Source organism: Uranotaenia lowii, chromosome 1 (genome assembly GCF_029784155.1).
Source record: "Uranotaenia lowii strain MFRU-FL chromosome 1, ASM2978415v1, whole genome shotgun sequence".
NCBI classification, from domain to species: Eukaryota; Metazoa; Arthropoda; class Insecta; order Diptera; family Culicidae; genus Uranotaenia; species Uranotaenia lowii.
The window spans coordinates 94,724,662-94,748,390 of NC_073691.1; the positions used below are offsets into that span (position 1 = coordinate 94,724,662).

A 23,729-nucleotide genomic window follows, 5' to 3' on the forward strand; every position below is an offset into this window, starting at 1 on the left:
AAGCTAGGTACACGAGGAGGAAATTGCCGGCATTATTGGCAATGAGTCGTTCCATGCATTGGCTTTCTCTCGCTGGATGATTATTTGTTGCCCTTAAAATGTCCGTGGACGACCATCTTCCTCCTCCTTGAAAGTTAATTCCAGATGCTTCGCCCATTTTCGACGCTTGGACACCAATTTCCGACGCCACGGGGTAGAGACCGGTCTGCCTAATTCGTGTTTCACAAATTTTATGTGTGGAGGAAACCTGTAACGGATATGGAATAAAATTAAATAGATTAATTATCTTACCTTGACAATATCTTTGCTAACGCCCACCTCAAATAAGCAGCGTATATGTTTTCTGTTTTGGACCAAGGAATATTTAAAGAAGGTAGTGTCGAGGCAGCCCTGCTTTAGTATAAGTACACACTGCGACGTCACAATCACGAAAAATCTGTTAATTTACTAGGAAATTTGCCTTTTTCATTGATAATTTGAAGAATTTGCTGGAAATGTTCCAATTTTAATACCTGTTATTCTAGAAGGATTCTTGCTCTTCAAGATTGGTACGAGAAAGTTGGATTTTCGAGTAATTTTTGTATGAAATAGACCATCGAAGTTCGAAAAAATGATGGATTTTCCCTACTCAAATTTGAAAAACTTAAAAATTAGTTCAAAGTCTTCCATGAAAATGATCAAGTCAGTGCAGTTTAAGATCCGTATTACAAAAAGTTATCAAAAAACAAACTTTGATATAAAACCACCATTATTTATTCGCATTTTAGGAAATCGAGTTAACAATAATCAATTGATGTTAATTGTTCTACATAAGAATTGAATATGGTAAACCGATTGGATAAAAATCATGACAATCAGTTGAACACTCAATGACTACCAGCTAGACCTTTTTAAAGTAGATTTTATCTTCGTTTTTGAACGTTTTAGCTTCAAGATGACATTGCGTTCATTATTAAAATGAGAAAAAAACATAATACAATCTTCAAAGGACCAGAAAATTTCATAACATAGTGAAATAGAGGTCTTACAACACAATCAAAATGAAATGGGAATTCATTTTCGTTCTAAAACATGTTTTTCTTTGAAATTTCTGTCATTCGCATATAAATTTTCGATATATTCGTTTTTGTGACGTCACAAAAAAAATCCAATATGGCTCTCGACACTACCTTATTTAAATATTCCTTGGTTTTGGACCATATTGTATTACTTGGGACAGCTCTACTGAAAGCTGGAATGTGAAACTATCACTATCGAATATTATGACGATTGGCAAGAAAAACTTACCTTGATGAAAGTTGTGGTCAGAATACGCAACTCATTGCTGGGATATTATCTCCAGCACAACCACCGGCAGTGGACTGCAGTACACATCCTCCAGCTGGATCCGGAAACCAACACTCGAAACAATAATTTGCGTTCTGTTCTGCAAAAGATTGTTTTAATAACGAAAATTAAACCAAACAAAATTTATAATGCTCAAGAACTTACATTTTCAAGTGCAAAACAGAAGAAGCAACTACAGCCAAAGCTGATGGGAAGATGTTACCGGTTCAGCAAATGTATTCCGGGTCGGCGGAATTAAAACGCGACGAAACTTTGCATGCGGTGTTGAACTTTTTCTTCTTCCAACTGTTCCGATAGCATCGTTATCGAGATCATATGCCCAGTAATATATTATTCGTGCTCGTATTGGTTTGGTATTTGATTTTATTACATATCCAATTAGGGAACTTGGGTCACTCCCAGAATCGCACCAGTTGTCTTATAGCTTCTCGAAGTCCTCCGGAAACACGCCTCAACTGAATTTATTTGTGTTTGGTTTTGACAGTCCAAATTTTATATGGCATTATCACGTTCAGTGTCATGTAATATTTATTGAATTTTAATTCAATGTCTTTATATAGCATTCTGTGTCGTGTAATTTTAAGAAGTTTCTAATTCAGTGCTTTTAAGAATTCAATTTATTTTGAGGGTCTGGGAAAAAGTTGTGAAATTGCATCACATATGATGTAAATAAAAAGAAGCATCATAAATGACAGAATTTTACATGAGGAAATCATATTCTGTGTCATGTGAAATTAGTGTGATTCAATTTCAGTGCTGTCAATGGTTCAATTGTTTTTGATTTTGTAAATTTACATTACAAAATCGCGTTCTATGTCATGTAATATAAGAGGTTTTCATTTTCAGTGCTCTTAAGGATTCAGATTTTTTTTCTGTGTACAGCTTCTGTGTTTGGTTTAACGCGACACTGCTCAAAAACACTTTTCGCGCACATTGCTAACAACTGTATTTGATTTATTGTGATTTTCTCGAATAACTAGAATCGCATGCAAATTATTCACTCTGTCAAAAATTTACATAAATCTTTTTCCCACCATGTTATTGTACGTTCTTGAATTATATATTTACACTAATCAGCAGACTTCTTTCGATTTTGACAAAGTTTACTTCATGAAATTTCAGACTGAAGGTTATATCCCAGATTGAGAAAATCAGAATCGGTCCAAAATTCGACCGTTGAAACGGCCAAAACCCAGACGAAGAAACATAATAGTCCGTTTTTGGATCGAAACATTTTCCATTTTCTAGCTATTCTTTGACCAGATGTCATAGGTGTTTTGTAAAAAAATGCTGAATATTTCCAAAGATGTTGCTTAAAAGAAAAACTTTTAGTTTAAAACTTATTATGCTTCGCAACATCATGTTGTGTGGTACAGTCACTTGAAGAATAGCCAAAGTGTTTTCGCTTTAATTTTAGATTTTAGATACCTTGAAAAACCGAAATATTTTATAGGGTTGTAGAGTGGTTGCACGGTTCCGGGATAGACAATTGAAATCAGTTCAACTATTTAAAATTGGATGCTATAATATAATGACAATTGAAAAAATCACTGCTTTTATCACAGCTAAATTTCAACTTGACACTTCAAACAGCTGATTTATAGCTGGAATTTTTCCTAGAAGACTTCATCGTTTTGGATTCTCTTCTTTGATCTAGAAAAACAATTATTATCAAAAACAGTTTCACAATAAAATAACAATAACGAATTATATACCTGAAGCTAAAAAATATTTATTTTCAATCGAATATTCCAAATAGGAATAGACAAGATTGCTGTTCTTTTATTCAAGAGACGTACGATTTTAACGGTGAGAGAAAAAGTACGAAATCGTAGAGCGAAATTTGAGGTCGACGAAATTTTTGTGTGAAAACTCTATCTTCAAAAATATTAGTTTTTCATCAAATTTTGATAAACATTTCTACAGCACGAAAATAAAACACGTGCTGACGGTTGAACACACGCCTACTCCTTCAATCAGGTTTTGCCATCCGTATCAGGCTTCCGAAAAGTACAGCTTTGCTATGACAGCTTTTTTCTTGCCAAACAAACTGTCTCGGTTTTCCTTACCACTCGGTTCGCTGCTGTACCGTCGGTTACAAATCGAAACGCTTCGGCTACATCGCGCACGTGCGAGAACCCAGGCTGTATCTGAACAATCGGCTCAAAGCATGCGTTGCCGAAAATGTTGTGCTTTAAGCTTTAGCGAACCCAACCGACAGTTCAGTTTTCATCCCTTCATGCTTCCTGTTTCGAAAATAATTTCATCCAACTGTCGGTTGCAGGGCGTGACAGGACTGTCACGGGTGACTGTAGTGCCCATACCGTACCCATGCCCGATCGTATGCGCTGCTGCACGGATCGAATAGATCGAACGAGCCATATATTAACACCGAGCAGCAGCATACGACCGAGGCGTAACGCGATGTGTGGTGCCGGTGCAGGTTAGGCGGAAAGGGGTGGGGAGGGTGATTGGGGTGATCACCACCCGCAGTAGCTTCAAGCAAAAGGAAAATATGTTCGTTCGAAATCAACTCAGCCCGAGCGAATCTCGGCTACAGTCGGACGGAGTAGGTTTTACTGTCATGCGAAATTCAACGCATTGAAAACTGTCACGAAGATTTTCCCAAAACTGTCACGAAGCTTAAAAAACTTTCATACCCACGAACAAACTTTCGCATGAGGTAAAACAAGCCATCGCCGTACATCGCACGACCGCTCCTTTTCAAACTGTCGGGGAAGAAATATTCGGGAAGCTTTCATCGAGGTGCATGTGCGACATTCGCAAGAATACTGTCGTTCGCCGGTACTTTTCGGAAGCCTGATACGTATTACCTTTTTTTTCATCCCCCACGAATTAGCAAAATTTGAGAACAAAAAGTTTCGAATTTTTTGACTTGAGATCTGTATTCAATGTGTTCTTTTAGTTTTGAGACAAGATTTCAACTCTCAAATCCCATTAGTTATATTGATGAACCAAGAATTAAGACTATTGAATGATAAACATTGATTGCAACCATGTTTTTGCAAACATAAATTCCGAGATCCCATCCGGTAGAATAATCGTTAGTACAAATCATTTGGTTAATTATTTCACCTGATCGCATAACGACAACGATAATGGCCTTCAGAGGCATGCTTTAACATGAACCAACCGATGTTTGCATAGCGCTCGACCCTAGAGCCGGTGTTAATGGATTCAGCCAGCAAATATGAGCAAGATTCGCATTTCATATGAACATTCAATAATTTCTTTCTTCATTTGCAACACCCATCGCAGATCCGCCCAAGGCGGGTAAAGCTAGGTGTGTTCTTATACCAATGCACGGAATCGTCCATCTTGTGACCCTTGTGACAGGCAATCGTAATCGTAGGCATGGTAGGCGAACAATTCGCTGTCAAAAAGCGCCCCGTCTCCACCCCCCACCAATGAGAAACTTTTAGTACCCCTTGCCAACTTTTCCTAAGTATGCACCCACCCTACTGGAGGCACTCTGGATCCGCCTGCATTTGGTCGTTCATTCCCAACAACAACACGCGTTACCATGCTAACGTTACCACGCTCTTTCTCTCTAATGTTTTCCTTCCTCTCCAACTTATGCTGCTGCCTAACTGGGGGTGAACTTAGCCCCTTGCAGTTTTATGTTTTTCGACCGAGCATGCCATGGACAAAAGATGAAGGAAGCACCGGAAGATGAGCATAAACTCCAGACAGACTTTGCTCTTGAATATGTTCAGCAGATTCTCTCTCTCTCTCTTTTAATGTTTGTGTTGACCGAGTGAGTGTTGGTGGATTTTGGGTTGCATAGAGTTTCGTTACACTCCGCTGTGCTCTGAGCATAGACGCGATCTGCTACTTCATCATCGCTGGCTGGACTGGGTGGGAAGGAAGGAAAATTGTGCTCACACTCGCGTTTTACGACACTTTACTGGGGCTTTCGATTTGCTCTCGCTCCAGGCCACACGACTCAAGAAAACCATGTTAAATATATCTACATTTTTTAATCATCGAACAATATTATTTTTGCCTTGGCGGCGATACCCCGAACCCTAAGTACGTTGAGGTTTTCATTTCCAGTTCGTCCGTCGAGTTGAGCAGATCGTTGTGAGGAGTTTAGGTCGTGGCCAAGTTTGGAGTCATTTTTTATATTCTCTGTCTCTGGGTGATATACCGGGTCGTTTTTTTGTGTCCATTATAAGTTATCCATTGTTGCCCGAATCGTTTGCCGGTGTTTGCAATTAGTAGCATCGCGTTGGTGAATCAAAGTTGTGATTTTTTATTCGTAACGATAAGTCGATCGCTTCAAATATCCCAGAAAACCGGATTATTTAGTGAGTTTTGAAAGCTACCATAAAATCGAGCTGAAACGTGTGGTTTTGGGTGAAAGCTGATAACGATTTTTGGCAGTGTTAATTAAGCCAGCTTCAGAAGATATCCTTAATTTGGTGGAAAAAAGTGATACCCTTTAAGGCTGCAGTTAAACCGAGAGTTGCCAAGAAAAAGTCTGAAATACTGTTCAAGCGATAAAGAAACGAAATCATTTGCGTGAACAACAAAGCAGGCAAGTGAAACGTAGTAGGCAAGAGAAGTAAGTAGAAAATAAGCCAAGTGATCGACATCAATTTCATCCGAGCAGGCCGGATCATCGGGAGTGCGTTTGATTGCTGTGAACGAGTACATTTGGCCCATCCAAAAGAGATTCACCGAAGCAGGCACTGAACAGCAAAAAAAAACAGAAACACACTAACAACAGGGAAAAGAAGATCAGTTCAGATATCCGTTGGAGCTTCCCATATAAAATTATCGAGGGGAACGACGATCGGCAGATTCCCCGACAGCGAAGGAACAAAAATATTGCAAAGAAGAGAATAGAAACCGGTAAGTGCTACATATAAAAATAAGTTTAAAAAAAATAAACCCACTATTAGAGGGAGCTGCAAGAGGATGGCTTTTGATCGGTGTGTTTAAAGTTGTGGTCTGGTCAGCCTTCTTCTAAGCATTAGTTGGAACTACGCTCATTGTTAGAGGGTTAGCGATCGTCTTATGACGATGGCCATAAATGGTCGTCACCTGGGTTGTGCTGATCATGTCTAATTTGCTGGGCTCGAGGTCCTCTTTAGTCTCTAGTCTAGATAGTCGATTGCAGTTTCGCCTGTTTTGCAGTTTTTCCTGAAAATCGTAATACGATGATTGTTCAAACTTGAATATAGGAAACTGAAGGTACCGACCCCTTTCGGTCGTCAACATTTTTTTTAAACTTATTACTGAGTACTTTAAATTAACTTTTATTTTGTGATATTTTTTTTAAATAATTGAACAACATTCCAGAACATTAAAACAAAGTTATAATGTATGTCTTAATTATATAGGTTATTTGAAAAAAAAAAAATTTGTCACAATTTTGTCACATCTGCCAAAATCGAACAGGATCTGTATTACAAACTAATGTGAAAAATCACTTGGATTGATCTTGAAATGTCACAAATTCTAAAACTAATGCAAAGGAATGGAAATGAGAGAACAATTTCTTTTAAACACGATTGGAATTTGTTTTCCATTTCAATACAATCATTTAACCTAGTAAGAAACTAGAAAACTAGTTCTACAAAATGTATGAGTAGACTTAACAACTTTTCTTATTTTTTTATTTGTTTTTTTTTATAAGTGCAAATACAAACCTTTTTTGCTCAATAACTTGATTAATCTTCTTTTTGTGTAGCATGGCCTATAGCAGTTTTTTTTTATTTCAATTCATGAATTTGGTATTCTTATGATTTATTTTTTTATGTTTAATAACCAAGGTAAATTGTTTAATTTGAGAAAGTTTTTATATGGAAAAAAGTGAAAATCATATTTTTTTTAATTATCAACGGTTTAAGCAAAAAAAATAAAAAATAAAAAAAATCATGAAGGGTTAAATTCCTACAAAAAATATTCTTATGAAAATTGTAGAATCAACGTTTTACAGTTTAAAATATTATTTACTCTGAAAAATGTCAATATCCATTTATTTTTACAATCGAAATCGTTCGATCGAAGACGAATCAGAATTTAATCAGTATGCAAAGCGTCTTTCACTTGACTTAGCTTTTCTGCTTTGCCTTCCGTCCATTGTCAACAACTAAGTGAGATGATGTTCGGCTTCTAGTTATGTATTCTTTCCGAGCGGTCTAATTTGCTGGGTTGTTAACATTCACGTGCTCGATTATTATCTGGACTGTTTGACAATAAAGGAAATGGCTCGTTCGATATGAATTAGTAATAACATTAAAAAAATTAATTAGGTTTTAAGCTTCTCCGCGTGTTACAGATAACAGTAAACTTTTCATTATCGAAGATTTAATTGTTATCCATTGCAAATTATTTCGAATTTGTTTTCGAACTAGAGGAAAAATACCTATATTGAGAGATTGGCGATGTAAAACGTAGTAAAATTTTTATTGGAAAAATTGTCACAACTTACTTAAAGAAAAGCGCTTTGAAAGTATTTTATCAACACGAGAATTTTGCTGAAAAACCTAATAGTTGAATTTTTTTTTAATGAATCAGCAGAGTAAATTTGAAGTTAAACAATATATTTGTAGCCTTGTACAACACTTTTTGTATTCTGGAAAGTTTTGACCAAAAAGTGTCATTTTATTTTACCAGTTGGTTCTGAAAAAAGTCAAGGAGCTTTCCTGATAGAGAGGTTTCAACTTTTCTTCAGGAAAGCTACATTAGTTTTTAAGAATCAACTGAACTGAACACTTTTTTGATTTGTAATTTTTCGGAATTCGCAAATACAAGTTGAACCTGACTTTTCTATCAGTTAAAGTCTAGCTACGACGGTCCCTCCTAGCTAATGGCATCTGAGTTGCACATTGTTATTGGTTATAAAGATAATTAACAACAACGAAACGAATCACAAGAAAGGTTGCTGACAGTAGCAGTAGCGTCTCACTATACAGTTTTCGGAAGCTTATTAATTTAAATGAATCAATAACGACGCCGGCGAAGTCCAACTAGTCGATGGAGAAAAGAGCAGTGCGTCTTCATTTCACAAATCTTATGCACCCAGTTGATTTTTTTTTTTCAAATTTGATGCTGCAATGCAGCATTGCTGCATTCAATTTTGTAAAATATGGACGTATCTTAGAAATCCTTTCTAAAAACTGTCCGAAAGCCTTTAATACTTTGGTTCTCGTGCTGCCATTTTGTCGTATGAAAAAAAAAAAAACTATTTAACTGCGGCTTGGGCCCTAACCAGGCCTTATAAAAACCTTTGTTACGGCTCTAATTCATGAGCGATCATCAAATTTAGTTTTCTGAAAAATGATACGTAAGTGTGTAAGATGATACAAGCTTTCAGATTTATCCAGCGTAACCCTTTAAAGCATTTTTTTCTTCAAATTTTCTTATGTGAAATTTTTTTTTTAATTCGAATAATACAACTGAAGAGATTTGAAGACGTTGAAACTCAAATACTGGAACTCAAATTTTGCTCATTAATAAATAAATCAGTTATTAAAAATGCCATGAGACAATTTCTTTTACCCAATCCTGTTATAAAGCCGTTCGAGAACATTTCAAAATATACCGGTTTGAGCAGACTTCCGAATAAAGCGATTGGTGCTTATTGAAACTTGCGCTCAAGCCACAAACTCTCTTCCAGTCTTAATAACTGTACAGTGCAGGATCATAGCTTTCGCTAAGGATTTGTTTTAGGATTACGTCAAGTTCCAGAAACTCAAATTTGTAGAACAACTTACCCATAGACGGATTTGTTTGAGACAAACAAGAAATTTTTGCCGTTTCCAGGTTCAAATTATGACAACACTCATACAGACTTAAGCTTCGTTGAGAAAATACCTAGAGTTGACCAAAAAAGCTGAAGTACAGCCTGGTGCTTAACGGTAGATTCAAGCACAACTTTTCAAACAAGTTATTTTCAACTTTTCGTGATTTTTTTTCCAGGGATTAACCTGGAAAAAAATCTTCACGAAATGTTGAAAATAACTTGTTTGAAAAGTTTAAAACTCCGATTAGCCTCGGAATCGAAACGTTAAACAATCAAATTGTGCATTTCGTGAAGATGTTGGGTCGGCCATGTGATATCCCCTTCCAATGCGATATTGAACCCTAGATAATCGCCTTTAAGAAGACCTAAAAATGTGCTCAATCTACAGTTTTCAAGAACCTATGTTACTTAATAGGCGTCGCGACGCTCACATACACTTGTTAATGCTAGAAGTGATCATACTCGATGTTGGATTTGATAGTTTTTGCTGTTTTTAATACAGATAATTTATCTTCCCTTGTTTATATTTTGAATTTTAATGAATTCCTCGCTTTCATGTGGTTACTCATTTTGGCCCTTTTATATTCTGATGATGAGAAATAAAAAAGATCAAACAATAGTGTTATCTTAATTTTTTCCAAAAAAAATATAATTTGAATGGTGATCTTAAAAGATTTATTTAAACAGGATCAGTCAGACAGATTAACTTTTGTCACCGACTGTATGTACCTACTTTCATATGGTTTTAATAATTTCAACGTATCATTGTTTTTAGAAAATGCTTTGAAAACGGACTAATATTATTCACATAATAAACAATGTTTTAATTGGCGATTTGATGCAAAACCTTTTGATATGCAGCGCCAGCTGATTTTCAAATACGGAACTAACAGAAGGGTGATGATAGCTGATTTTTAACACTGTAGTGAATACAAGTTGTTCCTAAATTTGATATTTTTAAGGAAGTCACGAAATCTCTGGCACTAAAAATGACTAAATTTTGTAAGAAAACCTGAAATTCACTGGTTCCAATTAGTTTCAAACTATGAAACGCAGCATCAATTGAGATTGATTTTCGAAAATTGTGACGCAACTCACACGCTCGTTTATTTTAACTCAAGATCAAGTATGACCGAGGTTCAAAACATATTCTATGAACTTAAAGTTAAGTACCCTTTTTCCTCCTTGCGATGGTTCAAAACAGAGTTCGAACTGCGAACTCAAAACTGATCCTTTTTTTCCCTTCGGCAAAGTTGGGCAAAGTTGAGTTCAACCTTATGAACTAAAAATTGAACTCTCTTTGTTGGACTGAAAACACTTAGCGAGTTCACTTCGAACCGGAACAGCAACATACGAACACAACGCAAAATTTTGTGCAAATCCGGGAACAAAAAATAATAACCATCCTTTAATTCCCTGAAAATAAACAACCCTCGAATAAAAAGGATAAATCTGAGCACAGAGAACAGACGTACAAGCTAGCCCACGAAACTTGTGTAAAATTTCCAACGATCGTTTAGAACCAATTTTTGTTTTTTGGCTGGACCACCAGATGTCTCCAAGCACACCAAAGAGAACTGTCAAAACCAAACTGAGAAAAAAAAACAAAATTTTGGTCAGTTTTGAACAGGTCGTATGAACTGTTTGGCATGTTTCAAGAAAATTGCTGTAAAAGTTTCGTAACACTTTTGTTCGTTTGCATAATAAAAAAATATCTTAAAAGTTAATCACTATTTCTTTCAACCTAGAAGTGCTAAATTTTGGACATTGGAATGCAAAAGTGATACTTGAAAGTAACGCGCTTTGAGATGTCTAGAATCAGTTCAGATGGTTAAGGCTGATCGTCAAGAATGTTCCTAAAGGACTGAATATATCGGATTCGTCCTTTGACGATAACCGTGCAAGAAATGCAAAAACATATTGAAGAACTGTTAGTCAGTAGTGAAAAATAAAGGAATGAATAAAAGTTTATCACCGGTGCTTTTTATACGGTTTTACTTATTGACTTTCTTCAATGAGTGGCACAACTTTGTTTTATTTTAAATTCTGTTAGCGTTTCGGGTTACTCTGGGAGACATGATGATATATCTGATGATGTATGAAGGAAAGTAATCCGAATCGTTACGTCAATTTAAAAATGAAAGAAAGTTGTTTCACTCATTGGAAAAAGTCAAAAAGTAAAACTGATGAAATAAAGGAAGTGAAATTCTGCCCAGTCAAAAGTAACTCTTATTGCATTTATCTAGCAATAAATTGAACCCGTCTATTTTAAACCGACATTAGTTAATTTATTAATGTGTTCATATACGATTACGCCTTTTCGAAAACGAAGATCTTTAAAATTTGATTTCTAACTTTTGAACGGCGCAATAGATGGCACTGTTTCTAGTCAATTTCCAACGTATATTCTGGATGTCAGCATTTGAAATTTTACACAATTTTTTGAAGATTTTTTGTTCGAGCTTGTACGTCTGTTCTCTGTGATCTGAGTTCAGCTGCCGAATTTAGTATTGAGTATGTTTATCAGAACTTAGTTTTGCGATTGCCCAGTCGAATTCAAAGTTGGGGGATGCCACTAAAGTGCTGTTTTGAAACAAAACTACTTAATTTTGAATTGAAAAAAAGGAGCGTGCACGAAATTTCACTTTAGACCATTCAAATATTATGTAGATAATGCAATTTTCGGTTATTTTCGACCCCCCACCCCCTGCGTAACACTTTTTTTTATCAGATTTTCGATCAAGCGTTCGATCAAAAAATTCACAAACCGTAACAAACTGATATACCCCTCCCCACTAAACGCGTTACGTAATATCGTCCTGACTCCAGAAAATGCTTCAAAAACGAAATTTGTGTATCGATGAGCTCTGAAGACCAATAGCAGCTGATCCGAATGATAATTTTGAGGCTAGAGTGGCAATTTAAGCCAGCAAAACGATAAGAAATTTCGTAAGTCACGTCACTCGAGTCGCAGAATAAGCCCCATTATTAAATCACGACATGAACCCGAATGCCAAAAAAGCTTTACTAAAAATCATTACATTGATGTTTTGTAGCTGAAATTTGCTTTCGTCTCGAGCGTTTCAACCCTCTTGGCTGATAATAAGTGATTACGATTATTCAAGCTCATATGAATTTGAGAACTCAACAAATCGTCGAGAATTTAAAGGCTTAGATACATAATGCTTTCCCAATTAAGTTCTTAATATTGTGTTTATGAATCATCATATTTAAACTCGAAATATTTAAGTTGAAGATTTTAAAATTTATTTTTAAGAATTTGGAATACAAACTGAACTAAAATGTGTATTATTATGAGCTTGTTCTCCTAAAATTTCATTTTCAACTCTCACTCTAAGAAGACATTTTTTCCGATTTCACTGCCGAATATTTTTTTCTTATCTTGAACTAATATTAAACATTTTTCATGTCAGACCTGGATTCCTTATTCAATGCTACAATTTTTTGTTATGACTTTGCTGGGAAATTTCTCGTATAAAAAATACTACATAAGATTTTGAAACGTTTACATTGGTGAAGGAATAGAGCAAAGATCATGGACCGGCTATCGATCGAACCATCAAAAATGCATAGGCATGCACAATCGTTTCCTGTTTGCCTTGCTGTTCTGTTGATCATTTGAAACAATAATTTCAAACGACATTAGAATTAAAAGATCTCGCTGATTTTTCGCACTTTTCCAATATTCTAATTGCCTTTTGAAAGCGGGGAAACGTCTGCCAGTTTCATACACTATCTCTAGTCTTCATAATTAGAATGCTTGTTAGCATGACGTTTTTTTTTTCAGAAACATTGATTCGAACTCGGTGCATATCTTAAAATGTTTAATAAATTTTCGGGATTCAACCAGACCGAACTCAACGCCATCAGCATTTTTCGAAACATTTGAACTTTATGTGAAAATATTTTAATCTAAAGACAAAATCTTTGAAGTTCATAAAGCAGAATTGACAATTTAAATGTAATCTAAGGAATTCATTTTAGTCAATCGTATCTGCCTTTTCAATCCAGAATATGAATATCACGAAATTCAATTTATGTTGTTTCTATTTTTTTGTGAAGTGCTCAGTTCGGTCTGGTCGAAGCCCGGCCAAAAATATTAATTCAATATATTAATGTTGAAGATTGCCATTTGAAGAGTTATTTCTTAATCATTTAAAAAAAAATCACAAGGTAATTTCTTAAAGCTTGCACTGGAAGATGATTTTGGTAGGCTTCTCAGGACGCTGTAAGCAAACTGAAAAATAACATATACAGACCCCGTTCGATTTTGGCAACACGCCCGTACATTTTGTGTTGCCAAAATCGAATGTTGCCAAAATCGAACGGTTTTTTTTCTCAACTTTTTTCAGTTATTTTTACGAAATAACTATTATTATTACCAAAAACGTTATTTTTAGTCAATATACGACCATTTGTATTTTTTTTTTCATCATGTTTTTGATGCATTTTGCACCTTTCTTGTTTTGTTTATAATTGTTGTTTTTATTTGACATATTTGCTGTTTTTTGTCATTCTCCATAATTTTTTAGTTGTTTTTCATCATTTTCAGTCTTTTGTTTGAATTTGTTTTTTAAGTTTTTGAATTTTTCATCTTTTTGTCATTTTTGAGTTCTTTATAAATTTACTAAAAAACTTTTGTTATTATTGTTGCATTTAATCACCATTTCAGAGTTTTAAGTTTTTGAATTTTTCATCTTTTTGTCATTCTTGAGTTCTTTATAAATTTACTAAAAAACTTTTGTTATTATTGTTGCATTTAATCACCATTTCAGAGCATAAATACGTATGTATGGTGTTTGTCTAAATTATATTGGTCCTGTTATAACGAAAACTAAAAGATAATGTTGTTTCTAAAAACCGTTCGATTTTGGCACATGTGCCAAAATCGGATGTTGCCAAAATCGAATGTTGCCAACGAATGTTGTTTAACTCCGAAATTTCAAAAAAAAATCCTTTTGTTTTGGAAAATTACTAAGGGCCTTGACGTTTCAATTGATAATATCATCCTTTTGATCGCAGCGCCCTCTCAGTGTAGTTTCAAGCTGCAAATTGCCAATAGAAATTTGAAGTATAAATCGTTATAGATTGGATCACAGTAATCGGTGGAAAGAAACGTGTTTGTCAGTAGCTGCGAAAATAAAACTGGATTTCGAGATTCATTCTGAAGAATATTTCAACTTGTAATCGGATTGAGAAGATATCGAGAATGCAGTAAATCATAGTGTGGCCCGCGAGTTTTCGAGAAACGGAATAAGATTCCCAGTATTCATGACATTCAAGCAACAGATGGATTTCTTGGTGCGCCCGTTCCACTTAACATTATTTTAAACTGTCATCCGCTTTTCCCCAATTGGATTTGAACTCTTTTGGTTTCGTGTGTTCCAAATCTACTTATGCCGTTTTCGTTTATCTCCACTCGCGCGGGGCAAAACTTTTTCTGAATAAACAAACAGAATCGTTACCCGGGACGATGCAAATATATGGTTGCTATACTCACCCTTATGCTTACCCCCAACACTGACAACTTTTACGGGGTGCAACCGCCTGCTTGAGGTTCAAATCTCGGGCAAAACTAGTGGATTTCTGAATTAATAACCGAACATAATAACAGCAGTTAGGGCAAAACTCGTGGGTAACTAGGTTGCCACTGCCAATAAACGAAAACACTATTAGAGGAAGTTCACTGGTGTTGGGAAAAAGTGGTAGAAATTTTGACATTTTGAAAATTTTACCATGCAAAAATGTTTTCAAGATCTTTGGGCGTTGTATTTTTTACAGCACTGTTTCTATTTCAGCCGTATGTGATATAAATATTGCTATTTTTGCATCACAGCATGCGGAACTACAACACGTGTTGTTAAAAAACTTGAAGGCCACAGATCTTGAAAGTGTTTTTGCATGGCAAAATGTTCAAAATGTGCTAAAGATGACAAAATTTCTACCACTTTTTCCCAATACCAGTAAACTTGTTCTTATGAGCTCAGCAATACCTGAAGTGAATTGGTATTTCGAATGATTTTGATACTTATGAATAGGAAATGGTCAAGAGCGTTGAACATGGGTTTGTACTATTCTGACATTTCGGATAACTTCAACTTCGCGGATCTTCAGCACAAAAGCTGCTAAATGATAGATAGAATAAAATTTACAATTTAAAAATAGTTTTCATATTTCTTTCCGGTCTTACACATTATTAAAGAATCCGAAATCAGATCTCGAAGTTATTTTGATTTACGTACATATATAGGACTTTCTTAAAAGTCAAATCAAATATTTCAGAATAATTGGAAATGATTTTGATGAGTGATCTATAGTGGATTTTTTTTTGAATAGTATATCAAATTTATAATAATAAATACGAACGCTGCTCCATTTGGTGGGTGTACTTAGCTCAGTCAGCTAGGTGGTCTGATTTTCAATCAGACAGTGAAAGGCCCAGTTTCTCACCCGTTAATTAAAAGTGAGCCTTAAGTTATGCATTTAACTAATGATGGTCTTCAGACAAAGCGACCAGAATACGAATGTCTCCAAACGAAACAACATTTTGTTAACTACACAAGAATTATAAAGTATAGTATAAACACAGGGACACCATAAGGATGTTAATATCATTTGCTTCAACTATCATTTTATAACTATTCAGTTCTCTTATCATTAACCAATGGCCCCGTAAAACCCCTAGAGCTTCGATGGACTTCTCGATGAACTTTGCTCATCCAGCAGAAAGGATTATCATCGCTCTCGCCCTCGTTGCCTGGGTTTCGCCGGTCTTTCATTTCCTTCGTCCTAGGGCTTTGTCCTGTTGTGTATACGACATGTTATCATGTTGTAAAAACTCTCGACTGGCTGGGCTGATACTCACCACGGAGGCACACACATACACACCCTGCATCGGATCGTCGGAACCCACCACGAGCACCGACCGGCGCACATGCTCAGCAGCACAGCGAACGTTTTGTTCCGCTGATGCCGCCTCTGCAAGAAGAAAACTGGAGTTGGTTGGCCGATTGCTTTGGCGAAACCGGAGAAACTCCAATCATTTACCATTCAAGTCCCGTAAGGTGTGGCCGGATTTTCCGATTACCGTGTCGTCGTTGTGTCGTGAGCTAGCTAGTCTTCCGTTTTCTCGGCTTTGCTCTAGTGGTGTGGTTGGTGGTATTGTCGAGTGGATCACAGCAGGCTTTGCGGTTTTGTCCCATCCATCTTTTGGGTCACAAATTGAGTTGTCCTCCATTCTACCGACATTCGAATCTAGTTTTCGGATAAGTGCAGTGAAAAAGTAGCAGCAGCAGAAATTGTGCAGAAGGAGGTGTGCAACGCGCAACATTAAAGAAAAGTGGAAGCTGGAAAAATAATAGACGAAATTAGTGGCATAAAAAGTAAACCTATTGGTGAATCATCATTATAGAATAGAAGGAGAGATTGTTGAGAGGTAAATTCAGGTTTTTCCTTTGTAGTAATAATTATGTGTGCTTCCATGCGGTTGGTTCGTTTATGTTGATGCTTCGCCTAGCTAGTCTATGCGGTAGGATGCTTGCTTGCGTGTGAGTCTCATAGCTATGGTAACCGTGCCAGACTCGAAGGTATCTTCGATCAATAATCATCACTTGTATGCAATCAGTGCGTGTAGTCTGCTGCTGGATAGTGAAAAGAAAGAAAGTCACATGCTTCAGGCGAAATCTAATGGGTGCACTGGTAAATTTTGACGATGGCAAGCAACTCACAAGATACGATGTATCTCAACCATGCTTATCGAGGAAGGAAAGTTTTTTTTTGTTGTTGTCGAATATGTCCGGCTGAAACATTCTTCAAAACAAAATCAATATTTTGAAATGTCGTAGGTTTCGTTTTTACAGCCTGCTTTGTAATTGCTTCCAATACAGAGAATATTTGTTTGCTTATCTGGCAAACGTTCTACAAGAATAACAAAGTTTAACAAATTTGATAACAACGCAAACGAAAGTGCAATCTCCTGTTCCAATGCCGGTCACTGCTGATAATGTGTGTTCGTCCATTTTCCAAGAATATGAACATTTTTTCAATTTCAAGCAGAACATGAAGTCAATTTGCAAAGTGTGATTACGCAAAATAGAACCAAAAGTACCAACACAAACTGAAACGGTGTTCACACCCCTTCGTTGCGGATATCGTTCCGGGTGGAATGGAAAAACCGGGCCATTTCCCCCGGATACGGGGGAACATTCCGAGGGTTGAAATGCGCAGTAGTCGTCGCATCGATCGGCTGACTGCCGGGTGGAAAGCTGAACCGGGGGTGTGGAACATCCCTGCTTGGATTCTCGGGCTGCAAAGGGCAAGGTCCTCCATTGTTATGCTCTAAATTTAAACCGCATTGTGATACAGACACCTTTCGGGCGAAGAAAGGAACTCTTTACTGGTGGAAGCCCAGCTGGAGTAATATATTTGATTTTCATAAAGTCTGCATTCTGTACAACGAAATCTAATTTTTAATCTGTAATTTAACTCTTAAACTTAAATCTGATATCTGGAATACAAATCTGGAAATATTCTGCAACCTCACCAAACATTTTTGCTGGCTACGCTTTACCAATTAAGGCAGTACACGTAAAGGTCAGATTTAGTGAATAAATTAAAAAAAAAAACATTTTTGCAGAACAATCGCTGAAACAATACCTAGTTAAAATTTTAAATCAGCTATCTAGCTGAGAGTAGGCAACTAAAGTTCACGGAGAAACGGCTGTTCAACTTTAAAATATTTCGATTTGGAGAAATAAATCAGCGAAGATGGCATGAAACGTTAATTGACGGATCAACAAATAAAAAAAAACAAACAATAAGAATGATGACCGACGCTGTTGTTGCTTTTTCTTAATTTAAACTTTTCTAGAACTTTGAACCTTCTACTTGTTGGTCTCATGCCGCAGAACGCAGTACCAATCATGAATTCTGTGGAGAATAAGAAAAATTTCGTTCTTAAGTGACCGAAATATTTCCAAACCAAGGTCAATTTCATATGAAGAAATTTGAATCGAAATGCTTCGAAAAAAAAGTTAATTTTTCGGCTAGGCCGTTTTATGAAGTAAAGTGAGAAATTTCGAATTTAAAAGATAAAAAAAATCCTTATCTCGATCAATTCGCTATCATTTACAACAGATTGTTTGATAAAGCTGAAAAGCTCTTTCTAAGTTACGTTTATACAGCTGACGCCTATCAAATTTGAATGATGTTAAAAATGGTTGAAAAAAGGCCGAACCAGTTATTCTTTAGCGAATTTTTTGGCTGAAGTATAACTTCCTTACACGATGAAACATGAATCTTAAATCTGAATCTGCTAGCGAAAATCTTAATCTAAATTATAATCTGAAAATCAAATCTGAATCTGAAAACTGAATCTGAAACAGAATTCTTAGTCTGAAAAAAAAAAAACATTTAGAAGTATCTTAATGGAAATCGATCAACAGGATTTGGCTAGGCGAGTTTCGATATTCAATTCATCCCTTTGAGGAAAGCCTTCATTTTTGTTAGATTCATGTCAGTCAAAGCTTTTCTAGTGGTTTAGTTGTGAGGTGATTCATCATCTCTTTAAGAGCTTACAGGGTTCCCATATGAAGACTTGTGTATTTGTAACTCCATTTGAAGTGCAGGATTGAACTCACGTGTATAATTATGTCATTCTACACGTCTATGTCTTGCTGCCCAGAAGTTTCAGAGCTGACATGGCAAGTCAAATGTCTTATAAGTTTCAATATTTGTGTATGCTCAGGATATTGTTTTTTCTCCATTATTTATGTTGCTCAATTCAAGTGTTCCCTTGTGTATAACTCAAAACATAAATAAGCGTCAAAGGGCGATGACTAATCCCCGTCAGAATGGTTCCCGAAGAAATGGTTTAGCCACCTTCTATTTTTTTCTTGAGTTTTTCTTCTGTTTTGTAAGTACTAAATCGTCTGTCCTACCAGGCAGTGTCGGGTGATAATCCATCGAATTCTACGGAAAGGGTCGACCGGGCAAAACTCGTGGCGGGTAATTTTTCATTCCGATATTTCAGTGAAGGGGGAGTATGGGTGGGTATTTCCTGTGGCTGATAGGACGTCGATGACGACGACGACGACGGTGTCAATAAGTTTGGCGCTTTGCAGCAAAATTGTGAACCTAAACAAGTCACAGCCACGGCAAGGTTTTATAAAGGGTTTTTTTTGTTTCTCCTTTTTTCTTCCTGTCCTATGGCAATGCTCTTTGGATTTCGTTCGGTCTCCTTGAGGTTCCTCCTGTTGCATATGGAAGCCAGACGTGGATCTTTTGAATAATGAAGCATGACGAGCGGGTGGAACGATCCCTGTGTGTACATATATTTATGCATTTTATTCGTATTTCTTCTTTTCGTGTTGCCATTTGGCGTAGATTTGTTATCCCGTGGCGACGAACGATACAAACTTTCGGTCCCCGATGCAGACTAAGTAGGATTTGGTGTCGAATGTGTTTGAAATTTTTAATAGAAAGCAAATGCCTTCGGTGTTCGTATTTAAGTTGCATCCTTGTTCGATCCAGTTTTTTCCTCGCAAATGGGGATAAACTAAAACAGTTTCATTCCGAATCATGAGTCATTACTCGTAGTGATAAGATTTGGTACTGCAATTTATTAACTGCTCGAACTTAAGCGCCGGGCATAGTGATCAATGTATAGTTTCCGAGCTTTCTAGCATTCAAATAAATTCAAGTTAACCCATCATTAACCTAGAAGGCCTCGGGTGAAGCAGGCGTTGACTTGTTGGCATTGCACGTGTTTTTGCATCTCTAAGAATTTTACAAATTTCAACGGTTTCGTCGAGAAAACTTCTGTTGGAGAAAAGTTTTAAAAAATTGTCATAAATAGTGCTGTTTTAAGTTGGTAGAGATGCTTCCGGTAACTAAATAACTTTTAATTCAATTTGATGGTTGAGTCATGTAGGGCACTAACGTAAAAAGCTCGACCTGTAACAGCTTTTGAACTCCTGTCTACGGCTGGTAATTAAGATGAGTGCATACCTCGGAAGAAATTCGCACTTTCAAACTTAATGGTAGGCACAAGAAGCTGGCAGTTCCCACAATCTTCGGCGGTGATGCAACCTAATCCACTTACACAAACTTTGATTACAGCTGTTGCTTTTACGATGTTTGCTTCGGATATTTTCGGCCGCTTGACTCATTGAACAACAAAAAACTTCAATTTTGGGATGGTCGAAACTTTTACCAGTGCCGGGTTCCGATGAATATTGGGTTGAGTCGGTTGAGTCAAATCAGTAAGTAAAGCAACAGAAAAAAGCCGTCTAAAATGCATTTCACTGCCATTTTTTCCTCTTTTCATTTGATGAGCTGCATGTGTTGTTGATAAAAAAAACAAGATCGTGTTAATTGGTTCGTTTTTTAGTGGATATTTTTTTTCCATTTTTTCTCTCTCCTTCGGGTTTCTCCCCGTCAGTCAACAAGATGTTGTTTGCCAGCTTCTTCTGCGCTTTGATCGAGTGGTGCAACAATGTTTGGCCAAGTGGATTAGCTATATGTTGGGCAAAATGAGGATAAGCGTTTTCATGTCAAAACGTAAATGTTATCCGAGTCGTTCCAAATAAACAGCTGAGAAAAAAAAAGTGATTTGGAATGACATTCACAGAAATTACCGTTAAATTCATTAGAAATTTTACTATATTTAAAACTCGAACAGTTAAATACTTTTTTCACAAAAACAAAATCTAGTTTTATCGAATACTGTGTAGTCAATCAAAATCATTTGTACAAAATAACAGAATGAGATGAAAACCGGCTAAACGCTTCGATTTCTTATTGATATCGAATCAAAAAAAGCTAAAATTTGTACTCGAAATCCTACTGATTATACGGCCTTTTTGAAATTTCTGTATCCAGCGATCGAGTGCTTGTTAATCGATCGCCAACATGTGTGGAGATTAATGACTGATTGAAATGAAATGAATGTTGTAATGTTTGGATAAACTGTAGACACAGATCGTAATTGCGAAAAAAATCTTCGATGGGTAGCAGTAGGCCGAGTAAAAAGGCGCACTAGCGAAGACCGCGTGGAAGCACTACAGTAATTCGTTTGAAGACAACTCTCTTTGTATTGTTAATAATTGACTTATTTCTCTCGGTATTCATTCAAATATTTTAACTGAACATTTTACAGCAAGAATTTCCAACCACACTAAATTTGTGCTTTCCTTCGTGGCACAGACTTATCTATTCAAACAACACTTCCATTTTGCTCTCACAAAAAACGCGCATCGTGATTTTGTGAGCACTTTTACATTCCATTAATACTTAATTCTGATAGTAGCACAAAACCAAATAAACTCTCCGCTTCCTGCAGCTAGCGGTTAAATTCACTTATTTTCCTCTAAATTTGTCGAACAACTTGCGAACATTTTTCCTCTGCACCGCAGTTTTAGTTTCGCTATTATTTTGTACAGGGTCCGGCAATTGAAGTGCTACATTGAAATAACCATATAAATTGATCAAAACAACAACTTTTTATTTCAAATTAATTCAATTTCTCTTGAAAACAGTTCAAGAGTTTAACCACTCGCCGCAGACGGTCGAGGAACGCATCGTATAAGGTCCGCAGGTGTTCTTGTGGTATTTTGTCTCAAGCTGCCACGAGATGTCGCTTCAGGACCTCCACACCTTCATGTTTCTTAGAGCAGACTTCGGCCTCCAACATACTCCAAACAGCGAAGTCCATAGGGTTCAAGTCTGGCGAACTCGCTGGCTACTCGGAGCTCGAAATGAACCCTGGAAAATGTTGCGCAATTCAAAGTTGGGGTTTCTTCGCTTTGTCGACGTTCCCACGGTTCGACGACATTCTGTAGAGATAGTTGCCGATATGTATTTTGGTTGATCTTCACTCATTCAGGGACAAAAACCAGCGGAATTCGGCCATCACGGGTGATTCCGGCCCAAACCATCATCGATGCTGGTTTCTGTCGCCGGGTGGCCGACAGCAAGTCGGCATGGCTTCGTGATCTGTCTGGCAACGAACCTCTGTCGTTCTGCTTATTCACGAACTGCTGTACGGTGAAGAGTTTCTCGTCGGTAAACTCGATATTCTTCAACCTTTCTTCCGCGACCCTCTTCAGGAGCGCCTTCGCTATTTTTAACCCGTTCTTGTTTCTGCTTCATTGTAAGGTGTTGAACCTTTTGGATCTTGTAGGGCTTGGTCTGAAGTTTATCTTTCAGGATTTTTCGGGATCCTTTCAGGAGACTTCGATCCGTTATGTTGAGATCCTCTGCCAATTTAGTGGCACTAAAGGCGCTTCTTAACGATCTTCGCCATGGCAGGTGTCACCACAGTAGGTCGGTGTCCCTCACCATACCGTTTTTCGGCACTTCCGTTCTCCAGGTATCTTTTAACTGAAAGGTATACAAAACTTCTGCACACGCTTATATCGGACAGCTAACGAACTATGTACTTCTGCCGTTTGCCAGCTAGGAACAAGGCAACCGCAGCGCTACGTTTCTGTTCGAGATCCATTTTTCTAGATAACACCTGATTACAAAAGTAACACTGACATCCAATGATAGCAAAGACTTAATGTAAACAAAGCGACGAAGGGTCGTTCAATACTGTTTCGTGTGCAGTCCAATTGCCGGACTCTGTACATGAAACTTGAAAATTTATTAGATTTTTTTTTACTCAAATTCACCAAATTTTTTATTCGTGAAAAAACAGACGGAAGAAAGGCGACGTCGAAAAATATCACGTCCGTTCTCGAGCAAGGGTTGCTGCGACCTCTTCGAAAACAAAAATAAATAAATAATTGAAGAAATGAGATTCAGTATGCGTTTACCTAGAATATTAAAAAAAATGTTGTTTGGCCCAAGAACAAATCTGATTTCCAGAATTTGGCCCGCCTATTGAAAATGTTGGCCACCCATGCTTTAGTTTAAAGTAAGGTTGCCAGAATTTTTTCAGCATGCATCCAGGCCGTACAAATCCGGGATATTTTGTAAAAAAACAGAAATAATTCGGACAATATTCGACAAACCCAGAAATTACACAACAAAAATCAAGAAAAAAAATGTTTTTTCATCAAAACTCATCGACAGATTTTAAATCGTATTTTAGGCTTCCGAAAAACCGTTCATGATTATTTTTGTTTTTTTTTTGTTCAATTTAACAAACAAAATGAATAGAGTAAAACCCGAGCATTTTTCAATGAAATCCGGGCAAACCCGGATAAAACCGGGCAATCTGGCAACCTTACTTCAGACGGAGCAAGATGTTTTCGCAAATTTGATAGCAATCAGTATACCATCACTTGTTGAAACGACAACAATTTAAAATCTAGTGCCGAGATAGAAAAGACTTCACGTAATATTAGATTTCCACCTTTGGTGGACGTGATCCTTAATCACTCTTATTGCGTCGAAAATACAATTATAGAACATAATTTAATTTGATTTTTCACTGAATCCTAATTATGTTTGGATTACTTGCAGTTGATTCTGAACAATAGTTTTCTTGCTGTACTAAGTATGAAAATTTTCAGATTTACTTCTGTAATTTTTGTTCACATCTTATGTTTGTTTTCCTTTTTGTTGATCACCTCTCCTT

The 23,729-nt window shown here is 36.6% G+C and overlaps 1 protein-coding gene across 2 annotated transcripts in view; it reads left to right on the forward strand.

The window, feature by feature from the left end:
• The first annotated feature begins 5,371 nt into the window (after positions 1 to 5,371).
• LOC129740383 (protein singed) overlaps positions 5,372 to 23,729 on the forward strand; it is a 111,244-nt gene continuing 92,886 nt past the window's right edge. The window contains exon 1 of one of the 2 annotated variants that reach the window (XM_055732041.1): positions 5,372 to 6,225. The gene's annotated coding sequence lies outside the window, so the exon portion shown is untranslated. Of the gene's footprint in view, positions 6,226 to 16,170; positions 16,581 to 23,729 lie in introns of those variants that run through there. The other variant, XM_055732042.1, reaches the window with a different exon arrangement.